General features: G+C 45.1%; 1 pseudogene; it reads right to left on the bottom strand.

Annotated features, from left to right (window-relative positions):
• The window catches only part of LOC147737935 (uncharacterized), a 125,470-nt pseudogene that overhangs the window by 91,343 nt on the left and 8,546 nt on the right, over window positions 1-25,581 (bottom strand).

The following is a 25,581-nucleotide window of genomic DNA, read 5'->3' on the forward strand; positions in this document are numbered from 1 at the left end:
CCCAATTCTGCTAGGAATAGGTAGGGTCAGAGGGGTGAGGGAAATAGTAAGCGGACAGAAATGAAGCGGACGTGGGAGAGGTTACACAAATGAAGCTAGCGTGGAAAGGCCAGGAAGAGCGAACGCATTTGATCATCCCAGACAGAATCAATACCAACAGTCAGATTATGACAACACGTACGACTTTGCGTAGGACAGCCAAGGGCAAGGGAGGGATCCAGTCGAGCTCTATGTTGATCAGCAATGCCCTTATGTTACCGCAAAGGATCTGGGCACAGAGTCGCCATTTTTGGTAGACACAGGAGCAACACGTAGTGCACTATCCAAACGACTGATTCCAAGGGCACCCTTGTCTGGCTCACATGTGACTTCAATAGGATTTGACGGTATGCCCTCCACCATCTCTTTGACCAATATTATCGACACAACATTCCTTCTCTCTTCCAACACCCCAGACGCCATTATGGGTCTCGATCTGTTGAAACATTTCCGTGCAAATATCAGATGTTCACCGGATGGGGTACGGGTCATCTTATATGACAACCACCAACACCCGAGAGATAATCCTTCCCAACACATGTATCCCATTTCCAAGACAGACACATCCCTACTGGACATTTTGCCATCACATCTGTGGGCTAGGGCTGATTCAGACGTAGGACGATGATTGACCCAGTACACGTGACAATACGACAAGATGCAACTTTACCGAAAGTACCGCAGTACAAGATATCGCCAGAGGGTGAGAAAGCACTGACCGAAATCATATACTCACTGGTAGAGGCAGGTGTAGTAGAAGAGGTAGTGAGCAATGTTTGTAACAGTCCTATTTTACCGATCATAAAGAGACAGGGAGAGGGAGATGGGAAAGCCTACCGCTTTATTATCGACCTGCGGGAGATAAACAAAATTGTAGTGCCACAGTACCCAGTAGTTTCTGACATCACCACGATCCTGACCCTAATTCCGTCCACTGCTACCACTTTCACCGTCATCGATCTCAAAAATGCCTTCTTCTCCATACCTATTCACCAAGACAGCTGCTACCTTTTCGTATTTACCCTAAGATCCCGCTCATATAGATTTTGTAGAGCACCCCAGGGGAACACAGAGAGCACAAGCATCTATAGCCAGGTGCTCAAAAGACAGTTGGACGCTGTACAATTGCCAGACGGGGTGGCGTTGACACAATATGTAGACGATATGAGGAAACTCACACCCGACAGGATCCAGACAATACTAGACACTCCCGTTCCCAAAAATCAGAAACAAGTCCACTCTTTGATAGGTCTCACCTCATTCTGTCGACAATGGTTGCCGAACTTTAGCCTCATTGTTAAACCCCTTCTCTCCCTCCTAGCCAAAGACATCCCCTCACCTCTCCCCTGGACACCCGAATGCCAGTCAGCATTCAAAGAATTACGGGATGCCCTTTGTTCGGCACCTGTTCTAGGAACCCCAGACTGCTCCAAACTATTCTTTCTCTACACACATGAAAGGGAGGGATGTGCATTATCCGTCTTAACACAGTCAATTGGTCACAAACATCTCCCTTGTGCATATTTCTCTGCCACCCTCAACCCAGTAGCTAGAGCGCTGCCAGCGTGCTTGCGCGCTATGGCAGCTGCAGCAGTGTCCATACGCCAGAGCGAAGGAATAGTGCTCTCCAACCCAATCACTGTGTTAGTGCCTCATGTAGTCGACACACTACTCAACCAGACCAAAACCCAACACTTGACTAGCACCCGACTAAAAGGATACGAGTTGACCCTGCTGGCACCACACATCACTCTGAAGCGATGCACCACTCTCAATCCAGACACATTGCTACCTCTACCCGAAAATGACCCTAGTGTGACTCCACTGCACGATTGCGTGACACTCACTGATGAACAAACAAAGAGTAGAGTAGATCTCAGAGACACTGCCCAAACCATTCTAGAAACAGCCCGCATTGCCCAACGATCCGCCCAAGCAGCAGAACTCATTGCCCTCACACGAGCATGCATTTTAGCAGCTGGCACGGCAGTAAACATCTACACCGACAGTCAATACGCCTTCAGGGTGGTTCACCATTTTGGGCTCCTGTGGAGAGAAAGAAGGTTCCTGACTTCACACGGCACACCCATCCTGCATGGAGATCTAGTCTCCGCCTTGACAGAAGCAGTCCTCCTCCCCAAGCAGCTAGCAGTGATTAAATTCCAAGCATATAAGAAAGTGGCTGATCTCATTGGACAGGGAAATGCACTAGCCGACGTTACTGCCCGAGCCACAGCCAAGGACAGAACCACAACACAAATGTACGTGACCAAGTCACAAGCTGAACAATGGACTGACGCTAGAACAACTGTAAGGGACATACAAACGACAGGCACACAAGAAGAACTGACTGAGTGGGCACGGGTGGGACTAAAAGACGAGGAAGGCTGCTGGAGGACAAAAGACGGAAACAAATGGCTGCTACCCAATGCCTATCTGATCCCCATATTGACCATGGCACATTTACCTGCGCACATAGGATCTTCCCCCATGACCAAACTAATAACCAGAGTATGGCATAACGAAAGATAGCAGAATCGGCAAAACACCTAGTGCAACAATGCATAGTCTGCCAGCAACACAACCCAGGGAAAGGGACAGTAGTACCACGGGGAGGGTTTGGAGTCACTGACCATCCCTTTGAAGTCCTCCAAACGGATTACATCCAACTAGAGAGGTGCCATGGTCTAAAATATGTTCTAGTGATTGTGTGCGCCTTCAGCAAATGGGTGGAGGCATACCCCACCCGCAACAACACCGCCTTAGCTACTGCAAAGGTGTTACTGAAGGAGTTCTTCCCCCGATATGGCCTTTGTAGAATTTTATAGAGTGACAATGGCCCCCACTTCATAGCAGGAGTCATACAGAACATACTGAAGGGGTTGGGGGTAAAGCAAAAGTTCCATGCCGTCTTCCACTCCCAGTCAGCGGGCCTGGTAGAAAGACACAACGCCACACTAAAACTGAAACTTGCAAAGATAGTCGCCACAACCGGGTTGAAATGGCCCGACGCACTCCCATTGGCAATGCTATCAATGTGTTCCACCCCAACCAAACACCGCCTGACCCCGTATGAGGTGGTCTTCGGCAGGCCTATGAACATTTGGGCGGCACCAAAACTAACCTCCATTAATGATGTCCCGGACATACTAATGTCCAATTATTTGTATTAATTGACGAACGAACTAACACATATCCACCAACAGGTGCAGCAAGCCATACCAGACGTTTACAGGGGCCCGGGACATGATATCAAGTTTGGAGATTTGACAAAAAAATTTCAGAGGACGAAGAGTCTGGAACCAGGGTGGACGGGCCCCTGGCAAGTATTGATCACCACCCGAACTGCCCTTCGAGTGGAAGGAAAAAGAAACTGGCTGCACGCTCATCATTGTAAGAAAGTATCTCCAACACTGGCTACCCACGAAGAAGTGGACGTACAAGAAGAACTGCTGACCAAAGATGGACCGGCCCACAGTTGCTACCCAGAAACAGAGACACTTGAACTGGCAGAGTTTCCCGACTCCACCGTACCATCCAAGAAAGGGTACAACTTGAGATCGACAAAAGGAGGGCACTTCGACGAGCAGGCCACTAACTGAGTCAAAGGTCTCGGATCGGTAACTAAAATCTACAAATGCTACCAGAAAAAGCACTAGACAAAAGTATGTGGTCCTGCCAGTCATTGAGCCCCTTAAAGATGATGGAAGAACCCGGATGTCCGAAGAACAACCACAAAGACTCCAAAACTGCCAAATTGCACAGCACAAAGAAAATCGCACTTGTAGCAGCATCTCTCACCTGTCTCTTGCTAATGGTCACAGTCTGGATCGTTGAAGAGAGTGCTCATGCTTACAGGGCAATGTCACCCACTATGCAACCCACCACAAAGAAAGAACACTATCTGGTGTCACTGTCACCATGTCTCCAAGAACGACGCAAAGAATTCTGAAATAATTCTTTCGTAAAGCTATTGCACCAGCACAATCTTGCCGAAAATGCCACCAACTGTTGGGTCTGTGGGCTGTTACCTCATGCCACTGAACATTCCATTCCTTTCATCCCTTCACCCTTTTCTGTTCATGGATCCTGGCTCGCCTGGTTAATGCTCCTACAAGAGAGTTACAAAGACAATGGCACCTCCAATGAGACAATCAAACAATTCTACGAGTTCTGGCTGAACAAAACAGGAAGAACAACCGCTCCCTTTTGCCCTCACACCTCCAATGCAACCTTCCCAATGAACATCCCCTCCAAAGAGCGAGTAGAAATGCAAGTGTTCAACAACCCAGCAAGACCTACCTTTTCCTATCTGAAGAAAAGAACTTCCGCAAGTCTGACAGTGGACCTATCGGTGGTAAACATCTCTGGCCTTGTCTGCATTGAAGGCCACGGGACAAAGATCATGGGTCACAGACCATGTCAAATAACAAGAACTCTGAACACTGCCGAGCCCCCTACATTTGTTGCATCACCCAACATGTACTTCATCTGTGGTACCAAAGCCTACACCTGGTTCCCAAAATGCTGGGGGGGCACATGCTACATTGCCTTTGTTCTGCCTCCAACCTACACAGCACCTGCAGAACACGATTGAAAAAGGCGTTCCAAAGACACAGACCAAGCGGACTCTGCCGCATCACAATTCCTCGAGGCAGCAAAAGGACTCGTCCCACTATGGGGTCCGATGGCAAACAGCCGAGCCATCAGGCACCTATCTCAAGCAATTGAAACAGCCTTAAATGTCACAGCTGGCATCCTTACCAACAACACTAACACAAAGTCCTGCGCACTCAAACAACATATATACAACAATGTGATAATACACAAAATCGGAAAGAAATCTGTCCAAAGTCGGTTCTTGGAGTTTCATGTGTATCCCCTTTTATTTGGTCAACAGATCATTGATAATTCACAGCCAGCCGACACGTGTTTCGTTGTAGGACTGTACACACACAGTTACTACAACTCTTCAGGGCTGGAAAAAATATAAAATGGATGACCTAAGTGACAAGCCTGCCTAAAAAGTTCAAGCGATAGATTTACAAAATGTATACCCAGAAGTGACATTTCTTATTCAGAAACACCTCATCGTGAGGAACCCATAAATTACTTAAGTTCAATGGTCTACTGAGAGTTTGTGAGTGACCAAATCTTACTTATATTTCCAAAAAAGGTTGATTACATATATGCGTCGTGGTAGAGAGTGAAAATTGACACCCGTGTCAAATCTAAACACATTAGATGATTGTACATAAAAAACATTATTTTTTTCTCTTGATAATTGTTTCAATACACATTATAACTCAAGGTATTTCCCATGAACGTGACAAAGCGTAACAGATTATAAGCTACCTCAATGGCTGAATCCTCATTAGTTAGGCTAATCATATATGACAGGTAGAGAAAAAGGAAGAAAAACGGAAAGGTCATGGTATTAGTAATCCATTATCCAATATTTGGGTACCCCCCTATGGGACTTTAGGACAAACTAAAAGAGGTTCTTACCCCAACTCCGGTGATACTTCCAACCCGGAAGGGTAACCTCGTTGTGTGGTGAGAGCGGTATAGTAATCACTGCAAAGTAATTAATGCCACAAATTCAGAGATAAAATAGCTAGGGGTACGTACGTCAAGTAAAACTTCAAATTATATGCAATTAAAATCGAGTTGAAGTACGGAAGACACTGGACCAGTGTTCATTTGAACAGACACGTCGAATATTAAACTATACAACTTAGGCGCGAATGTAACTCGTAGTTATTAGCCCCATCGTTATTGAGAAACTGCAGAGTGCTTCATATGATACCAAACCATATTAAATATAAGGAAACACATCATCACAGGAGGTCGAAAAATGCCCCACAGCCTACAAAATACTCCCATATTGTATCTTAACCATCAAGACCTCCGTAATCATACGTATCGTCTTACCCAATATCTGTTTAAAATAATCCAAAAAACGCCAGTTAATCTGCAATTTTACGCATTCCAATATTCAGAAAATCCATTATTTACAGCCAATATAAATTCCTTCAAAAGACACATGGGTACGTGTGGTATCTTTCTCTGTAAAATGGAGAAACATAACATTAGTCCGTATTGCCAAACGTAAGGAACGGTAAATAATTATGTTCAACAAGGATGTCGCAAAAGTCAATTAAACTTTCTACAAGGGTTCGGGAAATTACCTGCGGCCGAATCGCCCTCGCTTCACTGGCGTCTATTACCCGGAAGTGACTCAGGCCCGACTCGGAAGCGGATATAAATCCGGTCGCATGTCCAGAGTCTAGACCGCTGAACCGATAAGGTGTAATGCCCAATTAGTCTAACTGTCCGTAAGTAAATCCATAAGTCTACCCCATAATGCTCATGGCCACATTTGATGTGGTTGCACTATATACCAACATTGGCTCAGAATTGGGATTACAAGCAGTAACACATATGTTAAGTACACGACCAGCCACTGAGTGGCTACAACATGAAATGCTAATTAGAATGATGCAAATTATTCTACATAACAACTTTTTCTTATTTGAGTGAAATTGGTACAAACAAATCAGGGGGGTAGCAATGGGGTCTAAATGTTTCCCCTCTTTTGATTGCCTGTTTATGGGTTGCTAGGAGAAAGATTGGATTTGGGGGGACAGAGGAAGCAAATGGACTGACAAGATCATTTATTGGGGCAGATACATCGACGATTGTCTCCTACTGTGGGCTGGTACACTTAATGAACTGCTGGAGTTTTTGGAATATATGAATAACAATCTATATGGGATACAATTTACCATGGAATCAAGCAGCACACACATCTCCTTCCTAGATATAGAATTATACACTGAGGGAGACAAATTAAAGAGCCGACTATTTAGAAAAAATACTGCATGTAACTCTATCTTACACGCGGACAGCTCTCACCAAATACACCAGATCAGTGCCATACCTTATGGGGAGTTTGTCAGAGCCAGGCGAAATTGTAGCGAGGAATGTGAGTTCTATACTTGTATTGAGGACATGAATCAACGTTTTGAGAAGAGAGGTTATTCCCCTACTGTTCTCAGAAAAGCCAAAAACAGGATTAAGAGGGTTAAGAGGGAAGATACACTAAAACCAAAACCCACTCCTAATGAGAGAAAAGACAACATTCGAATGGTTACAGATTTCAATGAGCTCAGTCATGTCCTTCGCAGAAGCCTCAAAAGACATTGGGGGATTCTTGCGGCGGATAAGACATTGACCCCCCATATCACCAGACAACCACAAATTTCATTCAGGAGAGGCAGGACTCTACGCAATAGACTCAGCCCTACAGTACCCAAGATAAGAAATATACACTCCTGGTTGAGTTCTATAAACATGGGTTTCTTTAAATGTGGGTTCTGGGGGGTATGCCGGTGGGCCAAACACAAGATGAAAAGTTTTAAGGGCTGTGACAACAAAACCTATGATATTCGGACGAATATCAACTGCTTGACTAAATTTGTGGTCTACATTATCGAATGTAAATGTGGACTACAATATGTAGGAAGTACGATCAGGAGCCTGAAAGATAGAATTGGGGAACATGTTAGAGCCTTGCTACAACAAGATGCTAGATATCCAGTAGCGATTCATGCCAGCATATACCTGGCCCAAGGTCCCAAAAAAGAATTTGCTTTCTTTGGAATAGGCCTTATTCCTATAAATATCAGAGGTGGAAATAGGGAGTTGCGCCTTAGGCGCGCAGAAGCATTCTGGATCATGAGGCTTCAAACAGTTGGGCGGGGACTCAACTGTGACCCAAAGATGCAATTCTTCCTTGGTGAGTAACACCTTGATTTTAGGTCGGCCGAGATAGAATAGCTTTTACTGATATAGGACTATTATTACATATGATCTAGTAGCTTTTCTTCACTTGTTTAACAACGGGTTTCAAGAATATTTCCCAGGGTTGTGGACCAGGATGCAGTATAGTAAATGAAACATAACATGTATGGATCACGTAAAGTATATGTTGTAAACTCTTACGTGGATTCATAACTTTATTAATTCTGTCACATTACATGTATGGACGTGCTTTTATTACATTATTAGGCAAACCCGACCGTATAATATAAACTTATTCCATGTTTTTCGACCCTTTTAGTCTTCTTCTCATATGGTATTAATAGATTGATAAACCACTCTCCTTCCTTTACGTTAGCCTCTTTTCCTGCCTAAATGATAGCTTGGTGTCTTCATTATGCTCAATATTTGATTTTATTGCGGGCTATTAGGGGTTTTACCGCTCGGTCGTTTGTAATCCTCCAAATAGGACGGGTAGAACCAAATTCGGCAATTCGAGACCATACGCGGACTAGTTAGTTGTTGGTCACGCGTACGGACATTAACTCATTGATATTCTCACATGGTGTTCGCCACATTATGGGGTAGACTTATGGACTTACTTACGGACAGTTAGACTAATTGGGCATTAAACCTTATCGGTTCAGCGGTCTAGACTCTGGACATGCGACCGGATTTATATCCGCTTCCGAGTCTGGCCTGAGTCACTTCCGGGTAATAGAAGCCAGTGAAGCGAGGGCGATTCGGCCGCAGGTAATTTCCCGTACCCTCGTAGAAAGTTTAATTGGCTTTCGCGACATCTTTGTTGAACATAGTTATTTACCGTTCCTTACGTTTGGCAATACGGACTAATGTTATGTTTCTCCATTTTACAGAGAAAGATACCACACGTACCCATGTGTCTTTTGAAGGATATTATATTGGCTGTAAATAATGGATCTTCCGAATATTGGAATGCGTAAAATTGCGGATTAACTGGCGTTTTTTGGATTATTTTAAACAGATATCGGGTAAGACGATACGTAAGATTACTGAGGTCTTGATGGTTAAGATACAATATGGGAGTATTTTGTAGGCAGTGGGGCATTTTCGACCTCCTGTGATGATGTGTTTCTTTATATTTAATATGGTTTGGTATCATATGAAGCACTGTGCAGTTTCTCAATAACGACGGGGCTAATAACTACGAGTTACATTCGCGCCTAAGTTGTATAGTTTAATATTCGAAGTGTGTGTTCAAATGAACACTGGTCCAGTGTCTTCCGTACTTAAACTAGATTTTAATTGCATATAATTTGAAGTTTTACTTGACGTACGTACCCCTAGCTATTTTATCTCTGAATTTGTGGCATTAATTACTTTGCAGTGATTACTATACCGCTCTCACCACACAATGAGGTTACCCTTCCGGGTTGGAAGTATCACCGGAGTTGGGGTAAGAACCTCTTTTAGTTTGTCCTTAAGTCCCATAGGGGGGTACCCAAATATTGGATAATGGATTACTAATACCATGACCTTTCCGTTTTTCTTCCTTTTTCTCTACCTGTCATATATGATTAGCCTAACTACTGAGGATTCAGCCATTGAGGTAGCTTATAATCTGTTAGGCTTTGTCACGTTCATGGGAACTGCCTGCGGTTTTGTGTCACACTTTTAATACTTTGAGTTATAATGTGTATTGAAACAATTATCAAGAGAAAAAAATTATGTTTTTTATGTACAATCATCTAATGTGTTTAGATTTGACACAGGTGTCAATTTTCACTCTCTACCACGACGCATATATGTAATCAACCTTTTTTGGAAATATAAGTAAGATTTGGTCACTCACAAACTCTCAGTAGACCATTGAACTTAAGTAATTTATGGGTTCCCCATGATGAGGGGTTTCTGAATATGAAATGTCACTTCTGGGTATACATTTTGTAAATCTATCGCTTGAACTTTTTAAGCAGGCTTGTTACTTAGGTCATCCATTTTATATTTTTTCCAGCCCTGAAGAGTTGTAGTAACTGTGTGTGTACAGTCCTACAACGAAATACGTGTCGGCTGGCTGTGAATTATCAATGATCTGATGACCAAATAAAAGCGGATACACATGAAACTCCAAGAACCGACTTTGGACAGATTTCTTTCCGATTTTGTGTATTATCACATTGTTGTATATACGTTGTTTGAGTGCGCAGGACTTTGTGTTCATGTTATAGGTGTGATCTGTTTCATACTTAAATTGAGGGGTTCTGTGGGTCTCCCCTCCCTGCTGGCACCATTACTTATGAAAAAAATCTATTACGTTAATATTGCTTGAGCGCCCATATATCCTGTATACTCAAAGCCCTTTTTTCTGGTGTAGTTACCAACAACACTGCTGAGCATCAGGCGGTCCGCCTGGTGGCTTTACAGAACAGCATTGTTCTAGATGTGGTACTAGCGGACCGTGGAGGAGCATGCCGCATCATCGGTGCCAGTTGCTGTACTTATGTCCCTGACAACTCACCTTCTGTTTTCAAAGCAATTGAATATCTCCACAGGTTGGTGTCAGAAATCCATCCGGAATCAGAGACTTGGACACTTGGAAGCTGGTTTTGGGGCACTTTGAAAGAATGGGGCTGGAAAATAATAATGATCCTCTTGGTTCCAATATTAGCAATATGTGGCTGTTGTTTGGGGATACATTGTATACCACTTTTGTGTTCTATTTGTCTAAACTGTTTGCACCCTAAGAATATGGACACTAAACTCACGAAGATGAGAGTAATGAACGATAAAGAGATAGAGGACATTATGGCATTGAAATATACTAGCAAGCTGGCTAAGTTATGTTCAAAGGGAGGACTGTACAAAGTAAAACGACAAACATGAACATTGCCTGCGCCATCTTGTTTAGCGAGGGCCTTTACGTGCACGTAAGCTGGAACCATTTTAGACATCACGGCCATTTCGTACTCTGCTGGTGACCTATGTGTCACTACGACCTCGCTATCATCCCCCAGCGCTCTGACCAAGCTTGAACAAATGTACTGGGGTTGTAAAACCTTGTCACGATGACAAAGCCCCGGAGTCACTTCCCGCACCAAACCCGTTTGTCCTTTCATCCTCCATGCTCGGGCAATCCCTTTTGATAACCTCCTTCACCGCACCTGGCTACTCAATCCAATCCCAGGCACTAACCGACCCCTGCGGACAAGGTTTATTACCCACACATGGCAGGGCTTGTTTCAGTGACAAAGGGGCCTGTTTTAATCAATGACACGAACCCTTAGATCTGAAAGATCCAACGTGTTTTTTAGATCCTGTCGGAATGTCCAGCTGCGAGATAACGAACATCTGTTAGATCTGGGTGGGGGGACAATTGCTGCTGGGTTTGTGTGAGAACCTGACTGAGGCGGGGATTCCAAGGATATTTTCCCATGCTAATAAACTGGTGCAATGTGTATAAAAGACCGAACCACGGAGATGCAGTTAGAGCACCTCCCGACGACATCCCGGTGTCTGAGTTGATGTGTTCTCCTGTGGAGTAATAAACCTGTTTCTTGCCTTCCAGTTTCCAGCGCCCGCCTCGTTATTTTGATAGATATCTATAAGGTGAATAAAAGGTGTTTTGCGCTGGGCAGCATCGGTGGTCTCAGGAGTTTCGCTGTTTTTCACAATTGGCGGAGGTCAAGTCCAAGGATGAAAAATGCTTTGCCCCCTCAAGAGAATCCAACATTTTAGTTATGTTGGGTAAAGGGTAATGATCAACAATAACTGCTTTGTTGAGCTCCCTCGAGCCGACACAGAGCCTGGCTTCCCCATTGGTTTGCGGGCCATAACAACAGGAGAGACCCACTCCGTTTCTTCTACTTCTTGAATGATGCACTTGGCTAAGAGATTGTCTAATTCGACTTTTATGCAGTCCCTTACTAACAGATGTGCATTCCTAACCTTAGCTGTTTTTGGAACAGCATTAGATTTGACCTTTATCCGATGTACATAGTTTTTGAGACACACCCAGCTCACCAGCAAAGGCTTCAGGGAATTCCTTGATCCAGTCTCGATTAGCATTACTAACAACCCTAACTGGTGGTAATTCTTTTATGCAGACAGATCTCATTGTGATCAAGGCAGATATGTAGATCATGCTGATGGAACCAACTTATGAGCGAATCCCCTTTCATCAAGACATAGATTTTACCAGGGATGACTCTCCCTTTTAAGTAAATCATGCCCCAGAAATAACCCAGCAACTCAATAGTCACCCCACTTTAACCTATCAGTCTAATGTCTGGCTTCAACAGGGTGACTTTGCCCAGCAAATTACGCTCATAAAATGTTTTTGGGACTAGAGTTATCTTGGCCCCAGAGTCGAACAGCATGCTCATTGGAGCATCATTCATCAAAACTAGCTCCTGAGGGCCATCACTAGCGTTCCCTGTGACTGGGAGAATATTGATTCTTTCCAATTCTTCTTCATAAAGTTCAACTTCCATGACTTTTTTATGCTTGTTGCCCGTTCTGCAGCTTTTTGAGACGTGACCTTTTCTCTCACAAGTTTTTCACATGTCCTTCCAGTTGCCACACCTGAAGTACTTCACCTGAAATTTTTTTGTGTTAAATGGGTTTTGAAGTGGTGCTCGATTTGTGTTCAACAAATCTCTCCACCAGCACCTTGACCTCAATGTTCTCCTTTTTTCACCTGAACTGTCTTTGCGTATAATATCAACACACGCTCTTGAATGCTAGTGACTTTTGGCTATGGTCAGCACTTCTTGAAGCAATGGCTTTTCTTTTTTCCACAGGGCGTCCCTAGTTTTGTCGAGGGCGCATCCCAGCATGAACTGATAACTTAACTGCTCCTCTAAGCTGCACCAAAATTGCACGTGGAAGCCAATTTGCGCAAGGTAGTGATGTACTGTTTGACTGACTCATCCTGCCTTTGCATCCTTCTCCCAAAAAGATATGGTTCAAGGACAGTACTCACTTTGGGGAGGTGGTGCAAGTCTAACTTTTTGAAGCAGATCTCGTATTCCTTAAGAATGGCAGAGTCACTATCAGAGAGTTCAGGAAGGTGTTCAAAGAATTCTTGTCCCTCAGAGCCCAAACAATGCATTAACAATGAGGCTTTCCTCTCTGCTCTTAAGGAAATTCCACAGACACAAGCATAATGTGTGAAAACCTTCTTTCACTTCAGCCACGAGAGAGAAGGAACTCCTGGAGATGTCAACAAGAAGGGAGGGGCAGTGACATTATGTATGATGTACGTACTATGTTTTTTTAAAATTCTTTTTATTTTCAAAATAAAGAAAGATCATAATCACCACAGCACAAGCACGTGTTAGCATATTATCATTAGCGATAGTACATTTCCAGGAAGACACATGGATTAAATAGTTTGACGTTTCAATAAGCATCATGAAAGTAGGTCCAGTTCATACATTCTTCTATACATTAATCAATTAACTCGTCAACAGTCCTGATCATGGGGGGTTCACAGATGTTGCTCTGTACTCATTTCATTTAGCCCATACCGCAACCCATTTCCTCGGACAGCCTCTAGACATGTATACCCTCTTTTCCTGCACCATATTCCAGTCCATATCTTTCTGCCAGGCCCCCAGTGTTGGTGGTGTGGCCGCACCCCATAGTCTTGCGATGTTTCTTTTTGCTATTGCCAGACCCAGCATGGCCCATATTTTGCCCTTTGCAGGGAGGTCAGAGGGTTCCCAGATGTTAAGGAGGCACCTCTTTGCTTCAGGCTGCAATTCCACCCCCACACATCTCTCATACAATCAAGCACCTGTGCCCAGTAAACTTGCACCTCCTGGCATTCCCACAATATGTGTAGAAAGGTTCCCACCTCCCCACACCGTCTTCGACAGAGTCCATCATCGCTGCGGCCCATCAGGACCAGCCGGGTACCAGAAATATACACTCTGTGTAGGACTTTTAAGTCGCAACTTGGCTGGTATTGCTATCTCTTTTGGGGACGCTAGCGCCTCGCGCCATTCTTCGTCGTCAAATTCCAGTCCGTCTGCCTACCACTTCTCTTTAAGGGCCCACAGTGGGTCTGGGGTATGGTTAATGAGTTTTTTGTATGTGAGCTATATGGCCTTTTCCGGGAGGTGAGCATCTAGCAGTCTGTCCTCTAGTGGCGAGGATTCTGGGATCTGCGTCCCAGGAGGAATATTGGCCTGTAGCGCATGTCGGACTTGCATGTATTGGAAGTGTTCTGTCTGAGCCAGATCATATGTGCGTTGAAGGGTGTCAAATGTGAGCACTACCGCGGGGCCCCATAAGTCCTTGACCCGAGGAATGCCTATTAAGTCCCAGTTCCTAAAGCCCTTCGTGCGGCTAAGGGTGCCTAGCCTCTCAGAGGCCCACAGTGGGGTTGCCTGGGTAAGTTTGCCCACCCAGCCCAGTTTCTTCTGAACTTTGTGCCACAGCTGGACAGAGTGTTTGGTCGGCCCCGTCAATCGGTGCCTTCCCTGTCTGGATTAAAGAGCCGCCTCGAAGTTCCCCCCTGGAAGGAGCCATTTGTCCAACTCGTACCCAGAGTCATTACCTGCACAGTATGTCCCCTGATTGATGACCGATAGATGCGCCGCCCAGTAATATTTCCTGATGTCAGGTAATGCTATCCCCATCAAACCAGCCCAGAGTTAGCTTCTGGAGGGAGATGCGGGGCGTACCCGCCCAGAGAAGGTCCCTTTGGGTTGCCTCAAAGCGGCAAAGTATTTATTCGGGACTAGGTCCGGGTGATTCAGGAGGACATAAAGGAATCTTGGCAGCGCCATCATTCTAAATATGGCGGCCTGGCCTAGTAGCGGTAGTGGGAGGTTCTTCCAGACCGCTACGTCTCTTTGGAGCTGCCGCAGGGGAGGCAAAAGGTTTCGCTCGTATCGTCTATTTGGATCGGGCAAACGGCAGGTGTCTGCGGGGGGGGGGTCCGCGCAAAACATAAATGAGAGATTTCCCCCAGTTAATAGTGTAACCAGAGTACTCCCCAAACCACCGGAAAATGTCTAGTGCTGCCGCTAGGGACTCTTGTGGCTTTATGAGGTACAGGAGGATGTCGTCCGCGTAAAGCGAGATCCTATCCTCCTAGCCGTCTGCCCATCGTATCCCCTGCAGTGAGGGGGTCTGCCTCACCCACGCTGCCAATGGTTCAAGGGCCAAAGCAAATAGCAGGGGTGAGAGGGGGCATCCCTGTCGTGCCCCCCTCCCTAAACTGAAGGCCTCTGAAAGTTTGTTGTTGACCACGACCTGAGCTAACGGATCTGCATAAAGGAGCTGTACCCAGCTAAGGAAGCTAGGGCCAAACCCCAACTTTCGAAGTACTGTCATCATGTACGGCCACTCTAGGATATCGAAAGCCACGGCCGCATCTAATGACACCACCACTGCCTCTCTGCGTAGCTGGTGGCAGCAGCCCAGCACCCCATGGAGACGTCGTAGATTCAACGCTGTATTGCGGTGAGGCATAAAGCCCGATTGGTATGGGTGCACCAGTGTATGGAGGACCAGTCTGATCCTGTTGCCCAAAACCTTGGCCAGGAGTTTTGGTTCCACGTTGAGCAATGATATCGGCCTATAGGAGGCACAGAACTCTTTAGGCTTCCCCACCTTGGAGATTGCCAGGATTGTGGCTATCCACTGGTCATGGGGCAGACTACCTAGCTCCCTACTTTCCTCGAACATCCGCTTGAGGTGCTCAACCAGGCCGTTTGGTTTGAGCTTATAGAGCTCCACAGGTAGCCCATTGGGCCCTAGGGCCTTCCCAGGGTGAAGGTCATTGATGGCCTTCACCATTTCTTCCACCACCAGGGGTGCTTCTAGAGTCTCTTTTTCGTCCTCGGAGAGGGATGGTAGGACAGTGTCCTCCAAGAAGGCCGCCGAATCACTTTCCGTCATTGCGGATCTTCGAGCGTAAACTTGTTGATAGTATGACGCGAACTCCCTGACTATATCTTGAGGGTCCGTTAGAACCGTTCCCGTAGCCATCTTGTGGTAAATTTAAATTACCTATACTTAATTTATGCGGTAAAGTTCAATAAGAATAACTCAGTCAAAAATAAGAGACAGAATCCGTGGCATTTGAGGTTTGTAGGGGTTTTATTCCTTAAAAAGGAATTGGTTCGAACCAGGTATCATGTTCCATCACCACAAGGGTTCAGGAAGGGAATGGACATGGACATGTACAATGATTTATTAACAGAACATCATATATATAGTCAATGCATTACAATAGTGATAGATGCAGAAGGCGTAACAGCTGAGAGAAACGAGATAAGAACACATGTACGTAACAGAAGGCGTGCATGAGGGCGTACACGGAGGCGTGTGTTAGACAACGTCATATGAAACGTATCACAAGTGGGTGGATCCATAGAAGAATCCTGCAGTGTCAGCAGAAATACATGGCAGAGATGCGCGTGCAGCAGCATGACGTGTGATTGACGTGGAACTGGAGGGTGAAGGGGACTTGACATTTAGCCCTACATGAGGAGACAGAAGTCTGGGGTGTCAGAACAACCTAATCCCAAATCATATCTAATATCTTGTGTTTGAGGAACTGTATTATCTAGAAGGAAAGGTCTCTCGGGCAGAGGCTATTCTATACTGACTGCTAGTGCGTGCATATGTGGCTACGTGTCTACAGGAGAGGCGAGGGGCCATGGGCCTACCATGGTAACGGAAGCTATGAATTACTTGCATGGAGACAGTGAGGCCGGGCCCTTTGCTCTGCAGCTGGGAAGGATGTTTTCCTAAACTACTAGACAGGAATGTATTTTCGAGGAGCGGAGCAGATAACTTGAAGGCTGAATACAGTCTTGGCAGGCAAGCAGGCCGAGCCAGGCACCACTCGCCGCACAGGGAGTAAGGCAGAGGTCAGGAAGCAGCAGACTGTAGGTTTCAGAAACAGAAGGCAGAAAGGGCTCGATGGCAGGAATCAGGGCCTAACTCACCAGAGCTAGAAAAACATGAAAGTGCACCATGTAAAGACGTTGGCAAGGCACACTTAGGAACCGAATATTCGACCCATTCATGGTGGATCTGAAAGAGGACATGTTAACGTTGGACGCAAATGTATTTGCGTCTTCATAGCTGGAAGTGGAGGGAACATACATGTACTTGAAGCACGTACATGGAGCCGGTGGGGTCTACGATAGGGGACACAACTGACCATGAAAATTCATATTACCTCATTCCCTCCTTGTCCCCTACGGACCCTTCATGATATATCAATCCTCATTAATCTATCAATCTGTTCATGTAACATCATTTGTTCTTCTTTCTTCTTACGGTGTTTCGAAAGTGGACTTGAATGAGGAATACATGATGTGGCGCACAAGCCGCAAATCGCTGGCCCACATTGCAGACATAGGCAGCAACTGAATACTATGAGAAGGGCAATACCTAGGAAGGATAGGACCTTCCATCCCCAGGCTGACAACACGCTCCAGAACCAACCGGACCAAGTCCAGGTGCCTGGATTCTGGTGTATCTGACTTGCAATCTTGTGAAGACGGGTTATGGCTCTGTATACTGATGGCGCGTTTTCTGGAATGAAAACACAGCAGCTCGACCTGATGACTCTACAAGCTCCGCCCCTATCGGCCAGGATGACGTCAAGGACGAGACGATTTTGAAGAACAACAATCCGCATAGCGGACTGCTCCTCTGTTAAGTTACCTAGGGCGGAAGTAGTTTCATTCACTACTGCTTCAAGGGTTCTGGTTAATTTTCGTATCAGTTTACTATTAAAGACAGCACCTAAGTAGGGAAAGAAACCTTTATTGAAGTCTGTGTATTGTTCCCATGCCGTTTCAGTGTAGTCGACAATCGGGAGATCTCTCTGTGGTCTATTGTGTACTAGATGGGTGTCCCTATGATAATCAGGAGGGGCTAGAAAAACAGGTGGCAGAAGGAATGCAATGTAACAGGTACCATCCCAATCTAGAGGTAAGCGTATATATGCGGTATGACCACAAATGAAGTAGGAATGACGAGAAGCTTTAAATGTAGACTTGCCCTTATCACTGAATTCGATCACAGTAGTACATTTACTATGACCCAGGTGTACTGAACCATTCTTTCTGACACATAATTCACCTTTGACTGGTAGTACGGACATAGCGGGCAAGACTGATTCGGTTTCGGATTCAACATTCAGGATCATGAGGTTAAGTGTAAAATTACCTAATCCATATACTTCATTTTCTAGATCAGTCCCTGTCCTTTTTGGTAGACCCTCCTTGTCAGGGAAACATACTTTATGCAGAACTGTGTTCAGATTTCCCCATACCCAGTTGCCCTGGTAAACTACGGAATTGGAATCTAGTGAGTACATTAAACTAAACCATGCACCACAGGAACCATTGTGTGTGAACGGGTACGGGAAGAGGGGCAGAACTCCCTTGTATTTCTGATAGGGAGGGAGTCGGCCACATATCCAACAATTGGTAGCATTGCTGGTCTGATGGGAATGATGTAACATACTAATGAATGTGTTGTTGCGCAGCGCAAGTCGGTAAGATAATTCGTGCGGGGGCAGTTCACTGAAAGAGTGCTCGGCAGTGACATTGAAGGGAGAATGTGCACGCTTGAAAATAGGGTAATATACATGTAACAGTACACTTGCAGCAATAATCAATAGACTTAGGAAAAACATAATCAATAGTGTCATAATGCAGTGGCTGCGAAGTGATTTACAATATTCACGTTTCTTGAGCTGTTTCTGTCTATCTCTCTCTCTGTTGGGGTCTAGGGGATACATGTCAGAAACTCGTCTAACCGATTCACCTAGGGGAGGACTTAAACAATTAAACTGTCTGACTTGCTAGACCTTAATTTCAGTTTATATTCTTGAGAAGAAGTTTTCTCGACCAGGGGGAGTTTTGAGTCAGTCTGTGGAGGAGGGCCGGGTTGGGAGGCTAGATCTGGCGTTAGTCCATGACATTTTTTTATGTGACTCGAATGAAGCCAGCCCTTGCGGCCCTCGACTTTTATCGCTGTCCTGGTGGTCAAAAGTACTAGTCTCGGTGCTTGCCAGCGGGGCTCCAGCGGACTTCTCCTGTCGAAGTTCCTGATAAAAACGAGGTCTCCCGGAACCACTTCATGCGGCTTCACCTCGGTGTTGTCGGGAAAGGCTGCAGCAACCTGTGAACGACATGATTGTAGTGCAGACATCAAAGAAGCAAGGTAATCTGTCAGCATATTACAGTCAACATCAGTGATTTTGCGAGGCAGAGGCGTCCCCCACATATTCGGTGGTCTACCAAAGACCACCTCGTACGGGGATAGCCCTGTTCTGGAGTGTGCGACCATTCTCATATAAAAGAGTGCGACTGGCAAAGCTACTATCCAGTCGACACCTTTCTCTCTACAGATCTTGGCAAGACGAATTTTCAGAGTCTGATTGTGACGTTCCACGAGGCCTGCTGCCTCGGGATGTCGGACACAGTGGAACTTCCATTGGTAGCCGAGCAGGAGAGATACCTGCTTCATTAGCTCGGACGAGAATGGCTGACCGTTATCGGAGTATAGGATGCGGGGCAAACCATATCTGGGGAAGAATTCACGAACCAGCTGCTTGGCAGTGGTCAGAGCAGTGTAATCTGGGACTGTATATGCTTCTGTCCAACGGGAGAGTGCACATACAACTACGAGGACATATTTGAATCCTCGGCAACGTTCCATCTGGATATAATCCATCTGGAGGACTTCAAAAGGGTGATCGGGAGGATGAAATCCACCTTGCTCTACGGGAATGCTTTTACCTGGGTTGAACTGACAACAAATCATGCAAGTACGCACTTTCTGTTTGGCTGCTGCTCGTAAATGTTTATTGAACCAAAGGTTTTGAATACTGTCTAACATGGCTTTTTCTCCTAAATGTGCAGGACTGTGTACTGTGTTAATGATTACTTGGACCATAGAGTCAGGGAGAAACCATGTAGATTTTCCCTTCGTCATCCATCCCTGTTCTGTCTGGACCCCTCCTAGTTCAATCCATTTCTTGATTTCGTCTAGTGTAGCATGTGTCTGTATGTCAATTACATCTAGGGCGGGATCCTTAACTGTCATACAATGTGTCGGTGTCTGGACTATTGTCTTTGTCAGATCAGTCGCGTGAGTCTGAGTCTGAGCTGTATACTTGGCTGTTCGGTCTGCCAGGTCGTTACCCTGGGAAATTGTATCTGTGACTTTTGTATGGGCCTTGCACTTCATGATGGATATTGCTGTAGGCAGATGTATCGCATCTAACAGAGTTTGAATGAGGGGACCGTGTTGAATTTTGGCACCGTGAGAGGTCAAGAAACCTCTCTCTCGCCACAATACACCGAAGTCGTGTACGACTCCGAATGCATAACGTGAATCTGTGTATATGTTAACTCTCTTGTTCTTTGCTTGAATACAGGCTTGAGTCAGAGCGATGAGCTCTGCTGCTTGAGCCGACAGGGTGTCAATACAATTCGTTTCTATGACTTCAGTTTCTGTCGTGACTGCATAGGCGGCCACTAATTCTCCTGTACTTGTTCTCATGCATGAACCATCCACATAAAGTGTCAGGTCCGGATCTGGTAATGCGGTGTCTGTCAAGTCTTGTCTGGGTTTCGTCGTAATGGTAATGACTTCAATACAATCATGTGCCAATGGGTCTGTCTCACTTAATGGCAAAAGTGTAGCAGGGTTCAATGTGTTGCAACGTCTGATTTCTATGTGTGGCTGAAACAATGTCAATTCATAACCTGTCAGTCGTGCTATGGTCAAGTGCTGGGTCTGTGTTCGGTTTAAAAGAACTTCCACGGAGTGTGGAACTTGTACTGTCAATTGATGTCCTAACACTATGGAATCACTTTGTCTGATTGCTAGAGCTGTTGCTGCTACTGATTTCAAGCACGCAGGCAGAGCCTGGGCTACTGGATCCAATGTACTAGAAAAGTAAGCACACGGTTTGTGTGAACCTGCTTGATCTTGAGTGAGTACTGACAATGCGGTACCTTCACGTTCTGTGACAAAAAGTGTAAAAGGCTTGCTGTAACATGGTGTCGCTAAAACTGGTGCTTGACATAAGGCTTTCTTTAAGTCGCCAAAAGCTTGTGTGTGTTCCTGAGTCCAAGGAAGGGCAGTCGATGTCGCTGCCTCCTGGGTTGTCAACTGTATGAGTGGTTTGGCTAGAAATGCATACTGAGGAATCCATTGTCTACAGTAAGAAGTGAGGCCTATAAAGGCTCGTACCTCCTTTTGTGTCTTGGGCTGTGACATGTTTATAATTAGCTGAATGCGGTCAGGTGTTAGCTGTCTCCCCCCTTTGGACAGCAAGTGCCCAAGGTAAACAACTTGCTGAACACAGAATTGCAGCTTCGAAGGGGACACCTTGTGTCCCTTGTCAGCCAGGAAATGCAAAACCGTCAGTGACGCTTGCTCACATTCAGGTTCGCTGCGGGTGGTGATCAGTAGATCATCGACATACTGTAACAGGGCAGTGTTGTCAGGCATATGTATACTGTCTAGTTGTCTTTTCAATGCTTGGCTATAGATGCTGGGGCTTTCTGTGAATCCTTGAGGTGCGCGTGCAAATTTGAAGCTTCGTCCATTTAAGCAGAATCCGAAAAGGTATTGGCTTTCCGAATCAATGGGGACACTAAAGAAGGCGTTCTTCAGATCAATTACAGTAAAGAACGTTGCTTCGGAATCAATAGCTGTCAATAGAGACGAGATGTCTGGAACCACAGGATATTGTGGTACAATGCATTTATTTAATTCGCGCAAATCGATAACTAATCGATAAACAGGGGGTGCATTTGGATTAGTACGTTTAAGAATCGGAATGATGGGGGAGTTACATAGATTTGAGTCGGTTTCTACAACCACTCCTTGTGCAATGAGCTCGTCAATGATTTTCAGTAAAGCCGCTACAGCATCTGGTGGTAACTTGTATTGTCGAATTCGTGGTAAGACCACTCCTGGCCTGAGTGTGACTCGATATGGTGTAATGTGCATACAACCTACATCAGTGGGGCCTTGTGCCCATAAATGTGCAGGAACATTCTGTAATCTGGGATCAATATCTCTTAACACATAGTGACCCTTAAAGTCACGTAAAAACAATCTTACTCCTTCCGGAGAACAGCAAATAACAGCTCCTAGAGCTTTCAGTGTCTTGATACCTAACAAGTTTTCTGGACATGATTTCGTTAATAACAAATCTGTAGTGCGAGACAACGGACCAACTAAAAGTGGTACTGGTTTCGATACTTCATTTACAATAGGTTTGCCTGAAAATCCAAGGGAAACATTCTGGGAGCCTGAGAGGGGTGCCCCTGGAACTTCATCATGACTTATCGTTGTTCTGCTTGCCCCTGTATCAATCAAAAACTTTCTATCTTTTCCTAACACTTGGCTATGTATGTAAGGACCCTCTTGATCTACAGGAACCTCAATAAGGGGCAAGCCAACTTCCCTCTCTAGGCTGTTTCATGTGTATCGCTGATAATCGGGGTAATCTGTTTGTGCATACTGGTACATCTGTTGCGTTGCATGTTGTGTTGCGGCAATGGGCTGTGGCTGTGGTACCGCTACGGTCTGTACTGTCTGTTGTGAAGCTTGCATAGGCTGGATATTCTGTGGTACTTGTTGTTGGACCTGGTCCTGTCTAGGAGGACGCGGTCTTTCTTTAGTTTTACCTGTAGCTATATTGTGTTTCAAAACTGCACAATCGTTTATATAGTGACCTGGCTGTTTACAATAGTTGCATATCCCTTTAACAGGAGCTGCTGAATTATTGGACTGTATCATACCCTTTTTCTGACCGTCAGCTGGAACTGACTGAGCAACTAACATTTTCATTTTCGTGTCTTTCATACGTCTTTGTTCGTGATCATGTTCTTCTCTAATTCTGTTCTGGTGGTACTGTAACATTTGTAACATTTGTGAAGGGGTATTAGCTTGCCATGTGCTTTCGACTTTCAGAACACGATTCTTAACTTGGGGCAAGGAATTTTCGACCAATTTGGATACAAAAAGATGTGGATATGACTCGCTACTTGGTTTCAGGCCACTATTAATAACAAAACATTTCTCAAATCGGGAATAAAAATCACTAGTGTCTTCATCGGGTTTCTGTTTGCAGGCTGAGATTGCATCCCAGTCCTCCTTTTTCGTTGCTAACAAACGTGGCAATACTTGTACTAACAATCCTGGTAATGCTTTAGTTTTGTCCCCAAGCCCTAGGCCTGGGGTTCGAGTATTTTCTTCGTTTTCTAATGCAGCCCACTCAATCTTTTGCTCTCCCACCTCCCATCCTTTTTCTTTGAGTTTCTCGTAAATACCGGCAGGCAGTAATACTTTCAATATTTTCATGATGTCAGGATAGGTATAATCACCCATGAGTAACATGTCTTTTATTTCACGGTGGAAACCTGCTGGGTCTTTGTCATGGCTAGGCACTAATTTCTTCATTTCTAATAGTTCCATTTTCGTTATGGGCGTGTACACAAACACACGTCTAAAGGTATTATCATCATTCCTAACTGGATGCACTTCTCGCAAGGGATTCTGTCTGTCTATATAATACATTTTTCTTTCTACGGGTGGGGCTGGAGCAAACTGTGTATTCAGAAAAGCATTATACCTGTGTCGATGTTCTAGAATTACTTTAATTAAGTCGGTACCTAGACCTCTCCATCTCCTCGAGAGTAGTTCTATTAAAATATCAGGTAGGGGACCTGGATCAGAATGTTGGCCTTTGAACAACGTATTGAGATGCTGAATCATGTATATTCCAGCTAGTTTCTGTTCATCAGGAGAAAGGGTCAAAAAGGTCTGCGCTAAACCGTCATCACTATATTTATCAGAATTGTCAGCCCATTGTACTGCTGACCTGGCCAATTCTTGTTCATCCATGGAATCAAGTACATGGTACCCCATTCGTTCTTGAAGTATTTTATCGGTAGCCTGAAACAGATGTTCAGGAGTCTTCGGATTTGACATAGCAGTGTGAAAAAGTCTCTTACTTTCTGGACGTATTCTTTTCGTAAGGTATCTTCCCTTACCTGCATATGCTATTGTCCTTTTGTCTGACTGTTGCGAAGTTTCCGCTACATCCTCTGTTTCCTCCTCCTCTTGCGAGGAAGTTGGATCGTCTAATTCAAGATCTTCGTCAGGTGCTCGATCGGCATGTATGTCTATTATTTCTTTACGGACTTTTCTAACCATATGATGTACTTGCTTTTCCTTATCATGTTTACCCTCCGACATATTCTGGCTCCATCTAATCAGTCTATCCATCTCACTTTGCGGAAAACCTGCCTGATCGTGTTCTCTTATTAAGCAATTAACCAAAAATCGCATTAACATACCTTTAGTCTCAACTTTCTGACGGGACATGGCTTCAGCAACAGACTCCGGCCCTTCTCCTGTTCTAATAAAATCATACAATTTGTCTAGATGTTCTGGCATTCCTGGTAGTAACATTAAATAGTCTGTAACGCGTCTCAAACGTAGGGACGCTAGTAACATGGGGCCTGACGTACCAGGCACTGGGTCATATCTGCAGTCTGTAAGCTCTCTTCTAAGTAGTTCGGCCGGAACGCCTTTCGGTGTCCGTGCCTTTGCTAAATCTCTCATTGTAATTCGGTGTATCTGTGGGGGTGTTTGAAAACCTCCCGTAGCACCTCCTGAAGAACCGGAGGCTTGAGCATAACCTGACTGTGCTTGCAGTAGCTGGGTTGGGTCCTGGGCCACGCCAGTCCCAAAAGGATTTGTTGGATGCAGTTGTTGAATACCGGGAGGGACAACGGGAGCAGGTGCGGGCAGCGGGCCTGGAGGAATCTGTAGTTGCAGACCTGGGAGCTGCTGCTGTAGGGGTAGGGAGATATCAGCAGGAGCAGGTGGTACGGGTACACGAGCAGGTGCAGAAGTAAATGAGGGAGCTACATCGTCTAGATAGGAGGAAAGAAAAACGTCTTTTGTGGTCTTATGACGTACTTTAGTCGGGAGCAATGGAGGGGGCAGATCCTTCAGTATTTCCGGAGTGGCCTTAGGTAAACCCTCGGCCAGGAGAGGATACATACCATTCATAAGAGTGTTTCGTTGTCAGTCTACTTGTTCTGCTTTTACTCGTATCCCCTCCTCAACTAATACATTTTCTCGGGCTTTGTCTGAATCCTCTCTACTTTTCTCTGCTTTTCTGAGTGCTTTCTCTGTTCGTCTGTGTGATTCTTTACGCCATAATTCAATGGCATCTTTCTGTGACTGTCTGGCTTTCTTTTTCCATAATGCTTCTTCTACTCTCATGATGCAATCCGCATCCCATGTCCCAGCAGCGGGCCATCTCTGATTCTCTGCTAAATCTTTGGTGTAATCCACCCATAAATCGAGATATAATACAGCATCTAGGCCGTGTTTGTGGTACATAAAGTACCCTGGAGTGTCCCTAGGTGGAATGGGAACAGCTTCCTCTAGTATCCCTTTTCTAGTTCCTATCTGTCTTAGTTTGGAGAACAGCGGCATGTTTCAGCCGTACTACTTGGTACTTGATACTTACTTGGATTTGGACACAATTATTACAATATACACGATAATGTAGATCGAACAATCACTCATACCACGACATTAAAACACATTAAAACATTTTGAAAACGAACAACAATAACTAGAATAAAACTAGCTACCTGCATACTCGATATACTGCTAAACAGTACAGATACACCGCTAAACAGTGCAGACCGGGTC

The sequence above is a fragment of the Lissotriton vulgaris genome, chromosome 1_1 (assembly GCF_964263255.1).
Source record: "Lissotriton vulgaris chromosome 1_1, aLisVul1.2, whole genome shotgun sequence".
NCBI lineage: Eukaryota > Metazoa > Chordata > Amphibia > Caudata > Salamandridae > Lissotriton > Lissotriton vulgaris.